Raw genomic sequence first — 19,918 nt, 5'->3', positions numbered from 1 at the left:
CTGAAGGACCCTTTGTTGGTTTCTAGTGGAACTTGTAATGGGGGGAGCATTTTTAAGAGACGCTCCCCCATCAGGGGCGTCTACAGGGTCAAAAAAGTCAAGATGGCATCTGTGACCACATGATTGAAGTGCTGTCCCTTGCCTATTTTGGGACACATTTTAAAAAGAGCAGGCCGCAGCCACCGTCTTGACTTTTTTGACTTCCCCTGCAGATATCCCTGACCCCAGTCCTGCCTTCTGCAGTGCTGAACATCTCCACTGAACATCTGGACTTCCTGCCCTCCGGTTTCCATTCCAGAGGAGACGTTCGCAAGGGTTTGCAAGAGGGGCCCAGGAGGGATGTTGTGGCCAGTCGTGCGCTCCCATGCGCTTCTGAGAGCGCCTCCCTGCTGTGGCTCTGCAACGATGCTGCCAGAACCAGGCAACCCTCCAGCTGTCAGCATAAGATGGAGCTGAATTGTCAGGTCAGCTTCAGCACCTTTAAAAAGCAAACCCCACCCCTCTCGACACCCTCAGCTCCCAATCATGGGTTCACCCATTCGTGAGATGTGATTGCCCCACTCAACGGAGCCTCCCCCCCCCGCAAATCGGGGCGGCTCCAAATGCTGCCCGCCTTGCGCCATCACGGGAGTGGTCCGGGGCCCCAGCGGGTGACTCACAATGGGGCCACCAGTCCTCCTACGAAGCCGGACATCGGCCTGTTTGAAAAGGTTCAACTCTGCAATGGACAGACAAGTAGCACAAACTGATTTTTTTTAAAAAAAAAATTGGAATGTGCCAATCTCAAAGCCCAGCACAAGCAAAACAACTGAAGCCACAACACATACAAACCAGCATCAACGGCGTAATAATATTGCAATTCAAAACCTTTGTTTAAACTGGTATTGAGCGCAGCCGTTGAAAATAAAGGTCCTCCCTTCCTAACAGAAGCGTCTGAAGGGCCTGGTTCAACCCGGGGCGACTGGGCTCCGGAAGTAGCTTGAGGTGGAGTCAACTCCAAGGAGGAGGAGAAAACTCCGGAACCAGAGATGGTCGTTCGGCCAAGAGGGACAACGATGTCACACGGGTTGCACGGCTGACCCAACCCCACAGGAACCATGGAGATGTTGGCTTGGCTCTATCCAGAAATGCACAGGGAACCATTGGACCCTCCAGCCCCCCATGGTTAAGGAAGCCACTAGGGCAGCTGGTAGCTGAAGGGCGGGACAGCCCCACTTGCTGAAAATCCTTGCCAACTTCATAATGACAGGAGGGATCCTGGCAGAGGGATTTCCCTTCATCGCCCCTGAATTTACTGCTGCCCAGCATGGACGGACCTTTCCCCAAGCAGCTGATATTAGGAGTGGGGGAACACGAGTCCCTTCTCCTGGAACAGCAAAGGGTGCATCGATTTAAGGTCACAGAGGACCAGTCCCTCTCCTTTTATGCAACACCAGATGCTAAACCGTCTCCAGTAGTTACAAGCATATATCAAGAGGCCGAGTGCGCATTTGGCCTCCGGGATGCAACCCTTCCCACGCCTGGCTTACAAGGAAAAGGTGCCAATGGCAGATGGGCATGTGCCCCACACTGACGCCCACATCTTACCCTCTCTGCCAGGGACACAAACCAGTCGACAGGCTGCTTCAGCTTTTCTTTCTCAAGACAAAAATGGGCATGAAACCCATTTCCGAAATCGAAAAGAGATGCCTTTCCAGGTATTGGACTACAGCTCCCATTAGCCCAGGCAGCCTAGCTGCTGGGCAAGAGGGTGAGCCATAGCAATGGTACACACAGGCTGGGTTCACTCCTCACCCTACGCCAGGTGCTTTTAATCATGGTTTGTAGAACAGGCTTGATTCATCCATGATGGTAAGAAAGGGTGGGTTTGCCCATTCTGCTAAGTGCCATGCAACCAGCTGCGTTATGGTTTAGCATCACAGGGGAACCACGTCAGACTTCATAGGACTTTATGCAATCCCTTTTTAATAAACTTCCCACCACCACCACCACAAAATATGAAGTGTTGTATGGAATAGATAACACCTTAGGAAAGCCCTCCCACCTCCCCAAACATCCTATGGTCCTCTCCCTGTATCTGGTGAGGTGGCCACTCAGCAGCAGATTCTTGCCAGGAGCCCCCAGCTGGGGGCTTGGCACTTCCCCGGTTCTTGGCTCTGCAACTCCTGAGCTCCCAAACACTGCCTGCTTCTCAAGTCCTGGGCATCTGCGGTCCTCCCGCACCATCTGGGCGGACGTCCGTGCCCTACACGCCAAACATCAAGCCGTTGCCTCCTTCCTGGTGCCAAGACTGTTCTGTCCCAGCCCTGCATGTCTTTCAGCAGTGGCTGGGTCATTTGCTTCTCACACCAGACTTGCCCCTATTCATCATCTACTTCTTGCCCCCCTGCGCCTCTTTCTGTGGATGTTACACGCGGGTTGCTCGCCAAGACGTAGGGTCTGAGATGTGGGCATGGGTGTGGGCAAGAGCTGCTGATGCCACCATGGCGGTGGTGCTCTCCTTGGGTGAAGAAAGAAAAACATGCCGTTTGGGCTTTCCAGGACAGCTCTCCGCAAGCAGGTGTCCACCAGACACTTTGGATTGAGGCTCCCAGGAGTCCTAGCCAGCCCAGTCCCATACATCCGAAGGAGGAAGCCCAGACGAAGCGGGATGTCTAGGAGAAACGGAGTGTGCGGGAACACCGGGGGGCCCTCTCCCAGGTGAAGGTCACAGGAAGACAGCAGCGCAGCCTTATTCACAGGGGGGAAACACCTTTCACAGCAGATCCCAAATTAAAACTCAGAAGGCCCGCGGAGGATCAGATCATTCAGGAGTGAACCGAGCCGATGGTTGGCGACAGGATGGTGGAGAGCGGAGGAGAGAGGCTGGTGTGAGCACCCCTGGAGGAACCCAGCAATTTGGGAGCACCAAGGAGGCCAGCGGGTGGAAAGGAGATGGTAGCCACAAAAAGGGTCGAATCTCAGCTGGAAGGGAAAACCAGGAAGCCGGGAAGGGTCAAGAAGCCTTTCTCGGGCAAAGGGGCCGCCTGAGATCTGAGTCAGAACAGCAGGTCCCACCTGGTTCACTGACGATTCCTCCCGGGTGGGAGGAGGCCAAGCTGCTGGGACGGCCTCCACGGGCATCTCGGTAGGCGATGGCCATGCTTTTTAGAATGCCAATGGCACCAGCGTGGCATTTGTTGTTCTTAGTTGCCGTCGAGTCGTTTACGACTCATGGCGACCCTCTGTATGTATAACAGAACGAAAGGCTGCTCGGTCTTGCGCCGTGTTCCTGGCTGTTCCAATGTCTGCATCCATTGTTGCAGTGATTGCATCAATCCATCACGTTGAAGGTCTTCCTCTTTTCTGCTGCCCTCGACTTTGCCAAACACAACATCCTTTTCAAGCAATCGATCTTTCCTGACGATGTGCCCAAAGTATGGGAGTCTGAGCCTAGTTATCTTCGCCTCCAGGGAACGTTCTGGTTGCATTTCTTCTAAAACTGATTTGTTTGTTCTTCTGGCAGTCCATGGTATTTTCAATAAACTTGGCCAGCACCACAATTCGAATGCATCAGTTCTTCTTCTATCCTCCTTTTTTAATGTCCAACTTCCACAGGCATATGTGGCAATTGAGAAGACCATGGCGGGAGTCAGACGCACCGGCTAATTAATGATGTCGAAGCAGGCCTGGAGTAGGACTGAATCCTCCCCTCCTTGCCGGGGTCTCTCTGCTAACGCTCATATTACCTGCTTCCCCCAAGGGGCAACTGGTCCTCCCATGGATGTAGACAGATGCCAAAGAGGAGGATGGGCTGCTGCCCTTTTGGCAGCTGTGCCAGGTGGGGGGGGGACCTCCTGTGCCGCCACGGTGTGGAGGCCTGCTGCCGTCCCTCTTCACAGCCGGCTACTCAATTATCACTTTGAGCTAATCATCCCCAAATCCCTGCTTCTCTTTCTTCTCTTTGGTGCAACTGTTAGTTTTATATGTTTATAAGACGCCGTGCCGTGATACTCGGGCCAGGGAGACCAAGAGCATCAATTTAGCCCTAATATCATCCTCTGCCACAACTGTATTCCCCTTAAATTAGATCTATAAATCATCCATATCACCTGTTTCCTGAGCTGTAAAATACCTTAATTCCCCCTCTATATTAAATTTGGCTTTATGCAAACAGATGCTGCTGGGGCAGCGGAGAGCTTAGTCTATCCCTGAATGTAACCCTGACACTTGGCCAAGTGGATAATAACAAATTGTGTTTAATTTTTAGAGCCCTGCCTGAGCTATTCATCCATAGTGACACTGAGACAGGAATCACTGCAAGCAAGCTTGTTCAATTTCCAAGCCATTAACTATTCCATTAATCGTCTGTCAATTCTGTGGGCCAATCTATGCAATTAGTAGACTAATATTAGGGGGCTGATCATTGCTCCCATTTATCTAACTGCCACTGGCCAATCATTGCAGAGAAGGGAAAATGTCACCCCCCACCCCCAAATCTGGCAAACTCCCTGTCTGGAAGGGCCTGATAATCCTCTCTACGTTTAAGCTAACAAGGCTTGGTTTGGGAATACAGGTAGTCCTCGCTTAACAGCCACAATTGGGACTGCAATTTCAGTTGTTAAGCAAAGCGGTCATTAAGCGAATCCAACTTGATTTTATGACTTTTTGGCAGTGGTCGTTAAGTGAATTGTGTGGTTCCCCATTGATTTTGCTTGCCAGAAGCTGGCCAGGAAGGTCAAAAATGGCAATCATGTGACCATGGGACACTGCCATGCTCATAAATGTGAACTGGTTGCCAACTGCCCAAATTGTGATTACACGACTGCAGGAATGCTGCAATGGTTGTAAGTGCGCGAACTGGTCCTAAGTTGGTTTTTTCAGCACCGTTGTTAAGTCTGAACCATCGCTAAACAAATGGTTGTTAAGTGAGGACTTCCTGTATTCCCTGCAGCTGCCAAACGGTGCACGGTGACTGAGGCAGAGGCAGAGGCAGTGGACCGGAGCCGTGTTCAGACTCAAGAAACAGCAGGAGACGGAAATTGAGAATCCGAAAAATGCAAGTGGCGTTCCATAAAGCAATAAAAGTTCAAGAGCATATTCCCACACAGTCTGTGAGAAATCAGAGGACAGCAGATCTGATGCCTCTCGTGCGAGATCAGAGAACAGATGAAGACACCCCTGCCTGCGCAGAAGGGCCAGCTGGCAGAAGCGGAGGGCGGGAATGAAAAAGAAGCAGAATTTGCCTGAATGCAGTTTCCACACAGACGGCCTGCTCTTGAATGGCAGCAGCTGATGAGACCCCCTTAGGCTTCCCAACTTTCTTTGAAATTACTTCCAATGAGTCCTTGGATGCCTTCTAAGTGCTCCCAGCCCCGCCTCCCAGCTGGTACCTTACAAAAGTGGCAGTACCTGGATGGCCTCGACTCAGCTGCAGAAGCTCTGTAGGAAACTGGGATGGGAGACCACCAGGGGATCCTAGGACTGCATGCTACAACACTGGGAAGTCCTAACAAAAACCCTCTGGAAAGAAAGGAAACCTCTTCCGTGCTGCTGCCCTAAAACTGGCTAGCTGTGTCCACGTCATCCCCAGGAGTGGAGCTCCGCCCGAAGCTGTCTTTAATTCTGCTGCTGGCCGAGAGAGTATGGTCACAGCTCCAGGTTACAGGTAAGAAAGGGGCCACGGACCCCCTCCCGCCAGCAAGGGCTAAAATGCCAGAGGGCGCTGGGTTCGACTCCTGCAGCCCCAGACCCTTTGCAGGGGGGGTGCTTGCAAGCCACCCCTCGTCCTCCTCAGCCATCTTCAGGAGGACCCGTATGAGGACGGGCTCTGTCTGCAAAGGCCTGCAACCTTTCTGGGAAGAAAAGGCAAAAATAGCAGGCCACCGGGGGGCTTGGGCAGGAGCTGGTGGGGCTGGGGCAGAACATTCCAAAGGATAAAACCTCAGAGTAGGTTTTATTCCATTATTATGGAGACTGACACAGATGCCCAAATCCTTAAAAAGACTCCGGGTCCTTTAATTAATTTAAAGCCCCATACTGGTGAACGGATTTCCTTGCAAATTCCCAGAAAATCCATTTTGCACGCAAGGCCTAAGTGCCTCTGTATTCGGGGAGGGGCTGACGGCTGGCCCATGAGCCAACCGTTGAAGCGGGCTCTTGAAAGACTGGAGGCTGCCCCCTCCCCGGGGAGCCGAACGGAGACCCCTTGGCAGCAGGGAGCCCTGTGGAGCTGCTCTGGCCCTCCTTGGGAGCCAGCCAGTGGTGGCCCTTGCAAGATCCCTGGATGGCCAGAAGGGTTCTTCTCCAAGACGCTGCTGGAGACACCCTCCTCTGTCCCTGGAAGTGGCCAGAGAAAAACTGAGGCTGGAGGAAGACTTCTGTGAAAGCCAGAAGCCTATTTTTTATTACTGCCTCAGTTCCTGGGTGGCCTGATTTTGCTACTCTCAGGTGAAAAACAACGTTCCGGCAACTTCAGTGCAAAGCTGGAGCTTGAAGCTCGGGCTGGGTCTGCCACAGGCCGGCTTGAATGGAAATCGCCATCCTGAGAAATGTGACCCTCCTGCTGGTCCCCCCCTGCACCCCCCCGGCCAGGAAGGAGAAGGGGGCCACCCCATCCATCCGTCCAGTGTGGAGAGCACAGCTCTGATCCAGGCTTCCCTGAGGCCCCCGTGCCCCCCAGGAAACACTTAGCTGAACTGCGCAACCCTGGCTGCACCTTCACCGTGCATGACCCAGAGATGACGGCTGTGCCCCCGGCCAGGCAGAGGTGCACCACCAGTGTCTCCAGCAACACTCGGAGAGGGACAGCCCCAGACACCCCTTTCCATGTCTGCCTGCAGCTTCAGGCCTTTCCGGGGGGGGGGCTGGGCGGTGGGCGTGTAGCAGACGGAAGGCCGGTTCTCCCACGTGGGTGGTGCTGGTGGGTAGCACAAGACCCCTTTTCACTCCAAAATCAGATTTCTCGCTCTGCCGCCTTCACTGATGCCCCTGTGATGTCACATGAGGGTTCCCTGAAACTTGGCGGGGGCCTGGGTTATACCGGCCAGAGGTAAATGCCATCCTACAGCCCAGGCCAGGCTCAGATCCCAAATCCAGTCTCTTTTTCAAAAGCCGAGCTGCTCAATCCCTGGACCTGGGCCTTCCCTCCTCTGAGCTCTGGGCAATGCACAGGGGCTTGGCAGCCCAGTCCCCCCAGCACGTCCGATCTTCCCTCTTTCTACTCTGCCAGAGGTCACCTTGGCCTGATCCACATGTTGCAATAAGCCATGAGTTTAAAAACAGGGTTGTTTGCAGAATAAACCACAGTAGGCTGGGTGCCCATAAGCCACATCACCTAGACAAGAACGTCTGGAAGCCCCAGAGGCCTCGTTCCCACCTTCCAGGCACGGGAGGGCTCCTGACTAACCGGAAGCTAGATCAGGGCCTGATCCCGGTTGCAGCCTCCTTTGTGCCTTGCCTTCCAGGCTCTTATCGGAGTGCTTATCCGAAAGCAGAGATATTACCAGCTCGGAGCTGAAATCGTAAAGGAGAATAATGGAAGAAGGTGCAGGAAGCAAGAGAGCAATGGGCAGGTGGCCTGGGGGCTCCTGTTTGCATCCTCCTCCCTCCGCCAACGGGAGTGGAGTGCTCAGCTAATGGCCATTTTAGCCTTCAGACACCAGATGAAGGCCAGGGGATGGGCCATGCAGGGCTCTCCTGGAGAGGTTAGTTGAAGGGGGACCAAGGCGGCCGGAAGCAGCTTGCTGTCCCCCTGCCCTCCTGCCACAGGTGCTCTGCAGCATCTCCAGTGTGCCACAGGGACAGGCTGTGTTCAAGGGGTGGGAGAAGGATCGGCCCCCGTGAATATACCCAGCCTGGTCTTGGGTGGCAAAGAACAGCGGGACCGTAGCGCTTGGACCCAAGAGGAGGTTTCTCAGTCGCCCGCAGGTGGGGCTGTTGTGCAGAGGCCTCCCACCCTGAGAACACCGATGCGCCATTACACAGGATGGGCCTCCAGTGCCCCTTCCCCTGTGCCTTGGCCACCTCGGCGGTCCCCTTGATCTGGCAACGATTGGCTTGTCTCCGGCCCATTTTAAACCCTCTTTTGCTGTGGCACCGTCTTTTGGAAAATAACCAGTTTTTCCCGCTTTATTCAGCACTGAGCCATGGTGTGTAAATCCTTACTGTGTTTGTGGGACCAGAGCAGCCTTGGGGGATCCCAGGAAGGAAGGCGGAAAAGAGATGCCAGGGGCTTTTCATCTGCCAAATAGGGTCTGCAAAATATTCCTCCCCCAACAGTCAGGGGGATACATTTGGGGGCCAGACCCCCCTCACCCCCCACCCAAGGCAAGTTAGGGGGCAAACTGGGGCAGCTTTCTGAGTGCACCTCCCCAGGGATATATGCTTGTTCTGTCTTTGGGGGACATCAGGCACAAGTGCACGCAGGCTCCCAGGCCCCTTCATGTTCTTTTTTGACCCAGATGACCATTTTTTATTACTGAACTTTATCCTGTTTTTAAAAAAGCCCAGGGAGCATTGCTGAGAGGAACAGCCTTTCCCCCCCTTTTTTTCAACCAATCAATGAATCAGTTAATTAAGGAAACAACCAGAGAGGTTTTACATCCAAGATGCATCCTCTGCTCCAGGGGCGTCCACTGGGAGGCGAACCAAAAAAGTCAAGATGGGGGTCACAAGCAGGCCACAAAGCCCCACCCTGCAGACCCCCACCCTCCTCGCTGGATGGTCCTTTATGCCATTCAGAAACCAGCTGCCCAGAATGGCAACCGCTTTCGCCTCACCCCCCAGCTGCTAACCACGGTACAAGCACACTCCGGCAACCACTTTTGTTCTGCCCTGTCCCCACGGAGCTGCTTTCATTTACCAAGATGGGAATCGCACGCTGCTTCAGGGCAGTAGCTCATAAGCCTGTCCATAAGCCCAACCCAAGAGGGAGGCAGGCTGAAGTTGGTCTTCCCCGTAGCAATCCCCTGTTCCAAGAGACATGCCAGCAGCTGCAGGGGGGCAAAGCCAGTGAGGATCCACCACCACTGAGTCAGTTGAAGTCAGGGGGACCTCAGAAAAGCACCCACTGGCTGTATCCCCTCCCCTCCCCTGTTCTGCTGTTGCCTCCCCCGAGCACCCTACAGTCAGACCCACCCCATCCCCCTGTTGCTCTGTGTAGAATAAGGAAGATGACCTTGACAGGGATAGGCGAGATCCATTATCAAAGTCACCAGGGGAAAAACAGATCTAAACAAGCAGAAAGTACAGTGATCATGTGACTGCAGGGATGCTGCGACGGTCGTAAGTGGGTCTTTCAGCACCGTCATAAGTTCGAACCATCACTAAACAAATGGTTATTAAGCGAGGACTACCTGGATGTAGAAGTGGCTCAGACAGACACCTCCCTAATTCACATGGATAGAAGGGCAGGAAGTACAATCAGACTTCCAAGATTTGGTGATTATAGTTACTCTCAAAAGCCATCTTAGCCTTCCTGTGGAGTTGCTTCCTGGCCTGGCCTCCCTGGTGGGGCTGACATTCTGGGATTGGTGGAATCTTTTCCCACTGGCTGCTGATCGAGTGAAGCAGGAGGGCTCAACCAAACGCTCTGCTTATCACACGTTGCACACACATAATCAGGACAGCCTCACTCAGCAGCAGGATGGAACAGAGGCAAGAAGAGTCAGGAAAGGGTTGGCAATGAAGACAGCAGATTTCATGCCAGAATCATTTTCTGCTGGCTCAGGAAGGGGTGGCGAGTGCCAAGTCAGCAGTGGGAAAAGCTTTGAGTGAGAAGCAGTCAAATCAGTGTTTCTCTAAATTTTCTACAACCAAGGCATAGAGTGCCCACTGAAAAGGCAAGCAAAGCTTCAGCAGTACCATCCTGGCTGCCTTTTAATAAATTCTGTTAGCCGGTAAAGGCGCTACCGGAATTCTGTTTTCTGGCTAACAGATGAGACAAACGCTGGCCTGGTGATTCCGCTTTTGACGGTCATCAGAGAGGACCAACCTGCTATGAAAAACACAACCCCTGTCGCTTGCTGACACGCCTGAAAGGCAGATCTGGAGAGCAGTTAAAAAGTTGGCCACGGGCAGGCCAGCTCAGCATTTCTCTGAGTGTAAGCCTCTCTCTCTCTCATCCTGTCTCCCCCTCCCTTGCCAATTAAGAGCTTTGCATTAGAAAGAGAAGATCAAATAGCAAAGCCCAATCAATAGAGGAAGGGGGAGGGCTAATGCTGCTTTTGGAGGCAGGCCAGATTTCTTGGTGGGGGGGGCAGGAAGGGGAAAGAGATGAATGGCAGGCAGAGACGGAGAAAGGTGTTTCCAGGCGGCTGCCTTTTATCTGGGATCTGAGGTGCTCTCTTCCACAGTGGGCTGGGTAAGTGCCAGTCTGAACACTGGCACTGAAAACGGGTGGCATTTGCATTGTTGAGAGCAGGGAGCAAGCTACGTACATATCCACATCTCCCTTCCAGACTTGCCTCAGCCATTGGAGAGCAGAGTGGAGAGGTCCCTGGGAAGAAGACACTTTGGAGGAGGGGGGCTCTCGGCTTTCTCTTTTGATGGGCAGGGGTGCAAAGTGCCTTTGTAGCTGCACCTCCTTTGCCTCCCTGATAGGCTCAGAAGCCTGGCAAGAGTAGCCATGCCCAAGAGGGGCCCTTTGACAACAGACAGACGGCCTCGGCCCGCTGGTGCAGCGGAAGCCCGGAGACCCCTTGGCCCCCTGGGAAGGCGAAATGGGCCTGTCGAGGGGGGTCTTTCAGGGAGAGGGGCAGAGGTCTCTCCAAGGCATTGCTGTGAACTCCCAGCCCTGGGCACACGAGGGGGTGATCTTTGCACAACATCCTGAACCAAGAGAAACACCTCACACCTGCATTTCCACATCCTGGGTTTGGTTGGCATTAGCCTGCTCTACCATTTTCCCCAGGCACGAGGGCCAGGATGTGGGTGGGACCCGACATATCAGTACATGGGTTTGTTTTTATGGAATTTATGTACTGTCTCCATTATCTTTTCTTTCACTGGACTCTTTTAATTGGTTCCTTTCTTTAAAAAAATGTTTTTGTATGGATTGTTTGCCATCCAGAGTTGTATGTTTAACACGGGTATCTATATAAATTTTCTAAATCAATAAACCCTAGATTTTATTTATTTATCTATTTATCTATTTATTTATTTATTTATTTATTTTTGCAGTTTGCAGGGTATGCGAACTCAGCCTTTTTGATTAATTGGTAATTCACTGTTTTGTGCACACCCAGAAAATGGATTAATTTAGTAAGCAGATTAAATGCGTTGTGTGAACCCAACCCCTTTTTTATTCCTCAGAAGGACGGATACCGGGAATTGGGACGAGGTCTTTTCCGTGGCTGTCCTGCTCCTATTGAATATGCACCCCCCCACCTCCGGTCAAATGGCCCCACCTTGACTTCGTTTTGGAAAGAGTCAGAGGTGGTCCTCTTCCAGTGGGCTTATGGAGAACAGGTGGCTGGACAGGATGCAGCTGCACACTGTGCCAGGTAATTGCTTAATGTTGTGGTGATCTTAGGTTTACTTTTAGAGTTTTTGTGTGGATTTTATGGCTTTTACGCTCTGTGAAAATGCCCAGAGTCTATGGCTGGGGTTTTATGACACGAATGCACGCTTAAATCTGTATTCAGCGATAAGGGGGGGGGAAACTCTGCAAAAAGTTGTAACCTGCCAACCTCACCAGAGAAATTTGGCTTTGAGGCCCAGCTTAAAAGAAAACAGCAGAGAAGCCCATTTCCCTTGGCTTTGCCCTTTCCCCTGCCTGTTAAATGCTCTTTTTACTTGCAAGTCCAAAGTACATCACAATATTTAGCATTAATGAATGTTTTTAACCCTAGTTCTGGTTTTCAATTTCAAGTAGCAGCTTGCTGTGAAAAATTCCAAAACCCACCTTAGAACCAAGCTCAAAGCAGTCTTTTTTGCCATTTTTTTTAAAAAAGGTCTCCTTTAAAAAAAACACCCAACCCACTGATGAACATCCTGTCAGGTTGCAGGCTTTCTGGTTTATGAACAGAAGCTAACGTTACTGCTAATGCCAGATTGACAAACGTTGGGGGTGGGTGAACTGTGGCCCCAGGTCCCAATTGGACTGAAACTGCAGATCGCCCCTGACCGCAGCTGCTGAAAACCGGTGACACTTTTCCCTCTTTTGGAAGGAGAAAGAAGTGAAGAAAAAGTCCTATAGTGTTTGATCTACAATAAAGGACATCTTTTTTATTCCATGGCTGGCTGGGGAATTCTGGGAGTTGAAGTCCACACATCTTAAAGTTGCCAAGGTTGAGGAACACTGGGCTAGAGGGACCTTTTCTGGCTTCAGTTGCACCAACTGTGGCTTTACCTGGTGCAAGAGGACACGGCTATAGTAACTCATGTCTTTATTGCCACCTGGCTCGACCACTACAATGCGCTTTACGTGGGGCTGCCTTGAAGGCAGAGATTACAACTGGTCCTGAATGCTGCACCCTTCCTGCTAACAGGCTCTGGAGGTTGGGAGCACGGGACACCCTCCCTACAGGCCTTGCACTGGTCACCAGTTCACCTCCAGGTACAATTTAAAGGGCTGGTTTCAACCTTTAAAGCCCTTTGTGACTTGGCACCTGGACACCTGCAGGACCACCTCCTCCAGTCTGTATTTGCCTGACCTGCTAGATCTTCCTGGCAGAAGTCTCTCACACTTCCGGGAGGTAAAGGGAGATGAAGACAGGAGGTGCTAGATTTTGGTGGTAGCACTGGTGCTTTGCGAGGGGGCCTCCTGAGCCCCCTCCCTGGTGAGTTTTAGAGGGATGTTAAAACCCTTTTGAGGGATGTGGGGAGCCAAAGCGAGGGGGTATGGTTTCTCAGTGTCAGTGCTGGGGCTGAGGAACATCTCCCCATGGAGATCAGGCTAACCGCCCCCATGATGGTTTAAAACTGAGCTCCTCCAGACAGTGTTCCAACAGTGCTTGCTTACTGCACCCATGTCAATTTTTTAATATTCTGCGTTGGCTCTTCAGGTTGTTGTGCAATATGTTGGCTGTTAATTTCATGATTAATTTTAGTTTTGTTTTAATCATGCCATGGATGTTTTCATGCTTATTTTGTAAACTGCTGAGAAATGCAAGATTGTGGTGGAATATAAATGCAATCAATCAATCAATCAATCAATCAATCAAAAATAGGCTTAACCTAAATAATAATAATAATAATAATAATAATAATAATAATAATAATAATAATAATGCCTAAGTAAACCTTTGGATAATCCAGCCCACGTCTCCGCTTCGCATCAGCACTCTGCCTCTCGGGGTGCCCCTGCCCCTCCCGCCCGGGTTAAGCTTTCCCATCCCTGGACCAATGAAAGCACCTAAAAACTAGGCAGGGCTTTGATCGTGCCATCGTAGCTACCGACGTGACTCTTTCGACCACATCCTGCAGGCACCCTTGGAAGAAGCCTTTCTCAACTAAAATAATTCATCAATCCCAGCTAACGCAACGGCTCTCTTCTTGAAAAGCTGGCTCCAGAGAGCTTTCAAATCCTACCAGATCCTTCTTCTCCACCAGAAGCGGCCCTAACTCTCAGCAGGGGAAGCTGAGAGCAAGCACGGCGTTTCCCAAGGAGCCCTCTGCTATTTTTACCCACCTCCCTCTGACCAGCTGGGCCAGAAGGATGGGCCTAGTAGTCCAATACATCTGGAAGGCTCCAGGATGGAGAATGCTGTTATGAGTGCATCTACTAAATCGAATTAACTTAAAGAAAAAAGAGAGAGAGAATAGGTTCCACAAGTAAGCAGAAGATCAAGCTGAGAGTCAGGGAAGTGAGGAAGCCCGAAAGGTAGGAATAGCTGCACCACAGAGGCAGAGGGAATAGGGCTGAGTTTCCCATTTCATTGGCAAGTAGGCTGCTAACGCAAGTAGGCTTGCATTTCATTTGCAAGTAGCAAATCTTTGCTGTGAAAACAGGGTGCCTTTAGTGATCTTATCAACAAAACTTTAGAAGGAACCAGGTTCAGCAAGCACTAGACAGCAGTGGACGTGGCTATATCTAACAGTGGGAATGGCTTAGCCCCATGCTCCTCCTCTTCTCTGCTTTGACCCCAAATATACAGACATCCACACGTGCATGTCTTGCCAAGGATGTGGGTGGCCAAAAATTCTGGGATCTCTCCTTCCAGGACAACGGGCAAATGGTGCAGAGTCTTGTTGCCAAGGGTACCGTTCACCTGCCATCTGGACTCCATGCATTTTTCCATCAGGGATGCTATGAACAGGCCAAGAATGCTGTTCTTGTGAAAGCAGGTACAGAGCCTGCTGGGCTGTTTTAAGCTGCAGGAAAGAGGCTGAATGATGGAAACAATCAGCAGCTGGCAAGGAAGACCTCCTAGAATCACACGCTCCAATGCAGGGTTTCTCAACCTTGGGAAGTTTAAGATGGGTGGACATCAACTCCCAGAATTCCCCAGCCAGCATGGTCTCTGTCCCATCCTCAGTCAGCATGGCTGGCTGGGGAATTCTGGGAGTTGGCGTCTACACAAAGTTCCCAGGGTTGAGAAACACTGCTTCAATGGGTTGTCTATACAACATGGTTGAGGTAGCCACATGCCCAGCAAAGGACCAGAAGTGAGACAGTAACTGGGGGCAAAGGGAAGCAAGGATTGCTACTGTGAAGATTCAGACGATCCCCATCTACTTTATAGCAGAGGCCTCTTTATGATCCCCGATCTTCCTTCCTATGCCTGGAGGAGAAATGAATGCTGCTGCTTCTCTAAAGTGAAAGGCATAGCAAATACATACCAGCAGGCTTGCCAGAGACTCCAGACGTTTAATTTCAAACCCTCCAAATCACCTCTATCCACCTGCTAACTGGGAAGGAAGCAGCAGCTGGGAAGATCGGGTGACATCACCCTCCTATGCTGGGGCTCCTTTCCACATCCAAGGCCTGAACCAAAAGCCACTGCTTGCTACCGTTTCAACCAGGCCTCAGGGTGAGAATGGAGGCTTCTGTGGAGACTTCTCATCTGGGGAAGATGGGTATGCAGTGCATCTTCTTGCTGCTCTCAGGATGAGATTTCTGCTCTTAGTCCCCAGTACTGAACCATGTGGTTTGCACAGATCTGAGCCTTTCTTTTTTCTTTTTAAATAATTTTATTGAAATTTTAAATAAAATATTATAAACGAATACAAACTAAGCTAGAAGAAAAAAAAATAAACAGAACGTGCAGGAAAAAGAAAAAGAAAAAAGTAGAAGAGAAAATTAAAAGGCAACAATCAAGAAATCGTCATCTTTTCAGTCCTGGTTCAGCAAAAAGTCCATTAGGAGTTACCAGAAATATCAGACAAATAGTTTATTCCTGGTCAAACAGTCCAACTTTATATTCCTTCTTTTTGCTCTACACAATCTTGACCTTTAAATCATTCAAGTGGCATCGCAGGATTTGATCTTTCATTGCTCTTTGGCATTCAAGAGGAGTCTTCAAAGCTTTCACCAGCCTACTTTGTAAAACACCTTAGAGAGGCATCGTCCCGGATTTCTTGTCACAGCTGTTCCACATCCAGATCCTTTTCTTGATTTGTCTTTTGTATTCCCATTGTGGTACCCTCAATGTTGCTGCCTTCTTTGCCTTCAAACTGTACGATGTCTGTGGCAGGTAATGTAAGGGTTGAGTCTGACGAAGGGGAAATCGAAACCCATGCTAGGCAAAGCAGGGAATTTGAAACTCGGAGTGACTCAGCAGAACGGGAAAGCCCTGAGCAGCCGACTGGACAAAATCAAGACCTGGATTCAAAACCGCCAATCAGAGCAAGGGAGAGGTGAGCCGAAAAGCGCGCCAAGCAAAAAGAAGCTCGATTGGTTCCGGAGGAGAAACAGCGCGAAGGGAACAAAATAAAAAGGGGCCAGCGCAAGGACTGGGTCGAGTCCTGCCGTTGTGCTCCGAATCCTAGCCAAGCCCAGCCTTGTCACCTTGTTACGAGCTCTAGCTGAGTTCTGCCTTGAAGTCTTGCCGTGTCCTCCAGGCGAGGCTGGTTCTGTCGCCTTGCCGCCATCTTCGATTCAGTCCAGTCCAGTCGCCCTGCCACCAGTCCCTGCCGAGCCCGGTCTTGCCTCCTTGCCACGGTCCTCAGTCGAGTCTTGCCTTGCTGCCTTGCCGCGATTCCCAGTAGAGTCCAGTCCAGCCGTGTCGTCGTGTTCTCCAGCAGAACCTTGCTTCGCTGTCTTGCCAAGCACTCTGCCATTGCCCGGTTGGGCTTGAATTGAACTGAACTAATATTCAGAGGACATTTGCTAATTGTACATAGTTGAATTGTAAATAAAGAATTCCATTTTATTCACCTCTGGTCACCTCATAGAACAGGGAAATGTTCTTACATTTTTTTTGCATCATCTTCTAAAAGTTTATCCATTGAAATCTGTATCCTTTCTGAGAGTTTATTAGTTATTAATATCTCAGCCCATTTTTCGAAGGTCTCTTTAAGACAAGAAAAAGTTATAGTCATTTTAACTCTTTTCTGCCTGGTCCTTTAGTTCCCTCTAGTGTCCGCTTGCAATCTTCTTCAAGCCTCAATTCCTAATATGGGTTTAGTTCTGTTTCAGTCATTTCCCACGATTATATTATTTAATTATATACTTGTTTTTCAAATCTTGCAGCAAAAATAACCAATATTCCAAATCTCTCTGGTCTCCCAATCCCTTTAAAACTTTCCTAAATCAAAATCCTTTTTTACTTTTTGCCAATTGGATATTATTTTGAATTCTTAAGTCTCTGTTTAAAATTTCTTACATCCACAGAAGAAGGTAAAACTCACCAGGTGTCAAATTAAGCTGGCCGTTTTGAAGGTCTCTAATATCCATAAAGTGCTTAAATTGAACATTTCTGAATGTGATTAGATGGTGAGTTCAGCTGGCGTAGTGTCCTTATTAAAGGTTCTGCCACTACTGAGAGCAAAGATGTCATCTCCCTTGGATCCCGGCACTCAAATCCGCAGGAGGCTGCTGTTTTACAGTCTCCTCATGAGGAGCTGCCCTTCAGTCCACTTGTGGGCAATCTCCCATCCTCTCCTTCTCTGGAGAGCTTTGAAGGACCAGCCTTCTTGCCTGCCCTTTGTTCTTCACTGTGGTCGTTGTCTCTGCTTGTTTGCGGAGATGTCTTCAGTCCTCCATGACTCATGCTAGAAACCAGATCGGAGCCTTCCTCCAAGATTTCCAGATGTTTGGGGAAAGTGGGCACAATGACTTACGTGCTGGTGTCAAAGTCAAGGGCTTGTTTGACTCCCAGTTTGCTGCCTCCAGGAACCCGGAGCTGAACAGGTCCCCCTTCAGTTTGTACATGAAGTGGGCTTCACAATCCACACTTTGTGCCCAGTGTGTTGGTATTTGTTTTTTTTCTGCTTTTGGCTGTAAAGTCATTAAGGTTACTATGGTAACAAATCACTCTAGCTGAGTCAGAAGGTCAAACTTAAGTATCCTTAGTTTTGGGTGTGAAAAGGCATTACCATGTAAGGTAAAAGCTCCTGATTTGCCTGGAGGGCAGCTTGTCTGGGCTTGTTAGTTCCTGTTTCCTTTCTACACACAGCCTCCTCCCAGTCCTCTCTGAGCGTGTGTGAATGCACAAGCTTGTAAAATATCTTTTTGTGCTTTCTGTAAATAAATTTGTTTTTATAGAAATGCCTGGTGTGTGATTTTTCTGATCTCTCGGGCCAAACGCTTTCCAGCACGCTGTGACTAAATTCCCCTTTTTTCTACAGCGTCTCTGTGGTCTCCTCTGTCGCCCTTCCTCCAAATGCTGTGGAGAAAAGTTGGATCTTTGATGCCGTCTTTCTCAGGCCTTCAGGAACAAAAATTGTTCCTCGATATGGACAGTTTCCAGTATAGAGATGTTAGTGACGTATAGCCGCCCTGATGAGTAAATCACGTAGCAATCTATTAATGAAGGATGTTGTCAATAGCACATAATGCCCATCATTACACAGATGCTATGATCAGTCTTATGCCTGCGAATGGTCATGGCTGAAAGGTGGAGCAAAAGAGACCCATTCAGAGGAAGCCATGGAGCCGGAACGGTTTCTCTAGGGTGATTTTGGTTTAAAAGTACTAGAATGAAGACTCTGACGAAGGCACAGCAAGTTACGGTTCCCAGAGAAACATTTGGATCCCAGATGAACAGGACGAGGCATAATGTAAGAACAGAAGCCGTGCCCTGCTGGGTGGGAGCCCTGCCCACCTAGTCCGGCAGTCAGTCCTCCCAGGGGCCAACCGTCTGCCCAAGGAAGCCTGCGAGTCTCCTGGCAGATGCCTCCAGAGGCTGTCCCACGGCCATCAGGGCTAAGAGCCACAGATCCCCATTGGCTTTTCCACCAGAGACAATGTCTGTCTGGTGAAGAAGTAGCCAGAGGTGGAAGGGAAGTGCCTGAATGGGACTAGGCAAGCTTGTATGGGCTGTCCTGAAACTGTAGGGAACGGTCGTCCTTGTGGGCTGTGATGGCTTCTGTAACTGTCACCACGTAATTTCTCCAAGGGCATCTCTGTGGCTCACCACGGGGCCATCCCGCAGAGCAAGGTGGGCATCCTGCCTCCGTTCTTTTGGACCCCAAAGGTGGCCTGGCCAGGAGGCTCTTGGTGGGAATGTGTGCACAGGGGTGTGAGTGGGAGAGTGAGTGGGGCTGCATGTTCAGAAGGTGAACTGGGTTGCAAATCTGCACTTGTCCCTACACATGAGAGCCTCTGGACGAAAAAGAACCACAAGGAACACCGGACGTGTCCTGAGGGCCGTGTTCACAACTCTCCATGTGATAAAGATGCCAGGACAGTGGTGGTGTCATTAGGAGCATCCGGAGAATACCATACCCAGTGTTTTGGTTGGGTAGCAAAGTAATCAAAGCATTGAAAAGTACAGAAACAACACGCATGAGTTATTTCAGTGTCTCTGGAGCTGCTGCCATGAGGCTCCAGGGACCCTACTCCAAAAATTGGTAGAGGGGGAGAGAAATTCCTCTGAAGTTAATTCATTTCTTAGTGCAGTGTTCCTCAACCTTGGCAGCTGCTGGCTGGGGAATTCTGGGAGTTGAAGTCCACACAGCTGAAAGCTGCCAAGGTTGAGGAACACTGTGTTAGTGTGTTCTCTGTACAAGTTCCTCACAGGAAGTGACATCACGGAGGGAGGGTCCTTACTCCTTTTACCAGGTGGAACCCATAGAAGAAGAGAGGCCTGTTACGGAAGGTGTCTGCCCTGGGCCCCCATTGGCCAAGGGGCGGGACGAGGGGCGACGTCACGGAAATGGCTCCCCACAACATGTACTTTGTCTTCGGAGACTTCGGTGGCAAAGTGAGGGCAGGCCTCTCCCCACGGCAGGCTTTGAACTTCTGGAGGAATGGGGAGGAAGCCGGGGGTCCCCCCGAACACGGATGGGGAAAGGAAGCCCAAGGGAGAGGCCAGAGGCAACTGCAGAAACCCTCGCACTGACGTAGCCCAGCAGGCCTAATTCTGCAGGGTTGTCCCTTATTGGAGAGGACTTCTTGTGCAATGCCCCGAATCTGCCATTTTAGCCGAGGAGGAGGAAAGGATGTTCTTTGAAAGTGCGTCTTGGAGTTCCCAGTGCCTCTGACACCCGCAGAACTACGCCACGCTCAAGGACAGAGGACAACTGGAGCAACTGGGGGAAGCCGAGACGCCGGGGGCCCTGCTGGGTGGGAGAAGCGCTGGTGGCAGCCCCTCCCCCAATATCTGGCCTGTCAAGCCAGAGAGGACGAGGCCGCTCAGGAGGAGAGAGGCGCTGGCCCCGCAGCTGAGTGAGGAGGTGCTTCTCACCCGGAATGACCGTGCTGCCGACCAAAGGAGTGGGAGAGGAGACGGAGTGACCATGTGCCCCCCCCCCCAATACCTGGAGACAGGAAAGAAATCAGGAGTGAGAGAATCTGGAATCTGCTGTCGCTGAGGATAGAAATGTGCTCAGC

General features: G+C 50.7%; 1 protein-coding gene across 3 annotated transcripts in view; it reads right to left on the bottom strand.

Moving 5' to 3' along the window:
* The window catches only part of CNTFR (ciliary neurotrophic factor receptor), a 320,553-nt gene that overhangs the window by 40,243 nt on the left and 260,392 nt on the right, over positions 1-19,918 (bottom strand). The gene's annotated exons all lie outside the window — the stretch shown is intronic.

This window comes from Candoia aspera, chromosome 2 (genome assembly GCF_035149785.1).
Source record: "Candoia aspera isolate rCanAsp1 chromosome 2, rCanAsp1.hap2, whole genome shotgun sequence".
Lineage (NCBI taxonomy): Eukaryota > Metazoa > Chordata > Lepidosauria > Squamata > Boidae > Candoia > Candoia aspera.
This window is presented reverse-complemented; position numbering and strand designations above follow the sequence as displayed.